Source organism: Buceros rhinoceros, unplaced genomic scaffold (genome assembly GCF_000710305.1).
Source record: "Buceros rhinoceros silvestris isolate BGI_N320 unplaced genomic scaffold, ASM71030v1 scaffold11337, whole genome shotgun sequence".
Lineage (NCBI taxonomy): Eukaryota > Metazoa > Chordata > Aves > Bucerotiformes > Bucerotidae > Buceros > Buceros rhinoceros.
In genome coordinates, this window is record NW_010422807.1 from 3,590 (window position 1) to 4,760 (window position 1,171).

A 1,171-nucleotide genomic window follows, 5' to 3' on the forward strand; every position below is an offset into this window, starting at 1 on the left:
GAAGAAGGGCGCTGTTTGTCCGGCAAATCCAGCTGTGCCAGAGCCTGACTGTCCAGCAGGGGCTCTCAGGACCTCTCAGCCCGGCAATGGGAAGAGGCGCCAGTGGGGAAGGAGAAGCCCTAGCTGGGCAGTGGCGAGGCTGACCCTCTCTTTGGGAAGAAGTGCAGCTTTGTGTCCTGTTTCACAAAGCAGAGGAGAGCAGCAGGTAAGATTGGAATGGCAAGTTTAGGGAGCAAAGAGTGGTGCAACGGGTCAGCGCCTTGACAGTGCTGAAACTGGGAAAAACACTTGTTAAATGTCTTGGCATCAATGTCCTGCTGAGACGCTAGGCCCTCTAGCACAGACAGCGAGTTGCTGGGAGGTAACGGCTGCTCTGCCCACCTCTGATCCGAGGGGATGTTTCCCTCAAACTCAGTTTTCTCTCTGGGCCGGTGTTCCAGCAACAGCCCAGTGATAGCGGAATATTTGCTCGTTAGCACAGACAGCCCTTTTTCATGTACAGTGTGCCCCAACACACAGTTCCCGTGTCCCTAGAAGAACCTTTTCTGTGGCTATTGGTAAGGATATCCTGTTATTCATTAAACCTTTTACGAGCTCGCTGCTGGCTTTCATTGTCTAACAGCACCCACTGTGCCGAGGGTAATGCTGAACACGCACGGCGGGAAATAACACACCGAATGCAGGCAGGAGGGCACCTGACTGGGCAGTTTAATCTGCTGGTTTACTCCCCCTGTTGCCATTAGCAAGTCAGGATCATCGAGTGAAAATGCTATCATCTTGTGAGGAAGCTTCTCTTTGGTGGGATTTAAAGTGATGAAAAGTAAAGAGAACATTAAAGGTAAACCAACACTTACACAAAACTCTTTCAGCCCCAGATCAGCCACTGGTTTTGCAGCAGACGACAGTTTCCAGCAGCACACTCATACCGTACCACGGAACGGCTTTCAGCTTCATTTGCTGGATCAAGTAAAATGCAGAGACTTTTCAATGTTTTCTCTAGATAAGCCTGAATCAGAATCCCAAACCCAAACACCCCCAAATGTTTGGGACATTTGGAGCTGATAGACAGATTAACTAGGTAGGTAGGGATAAGTTTAGATATTTGTGGAGGAGGGAAAAGAAATCTTCCAGTGCATTACAGCCTGTGTAATCGTAATATCTGCAGGGAAAG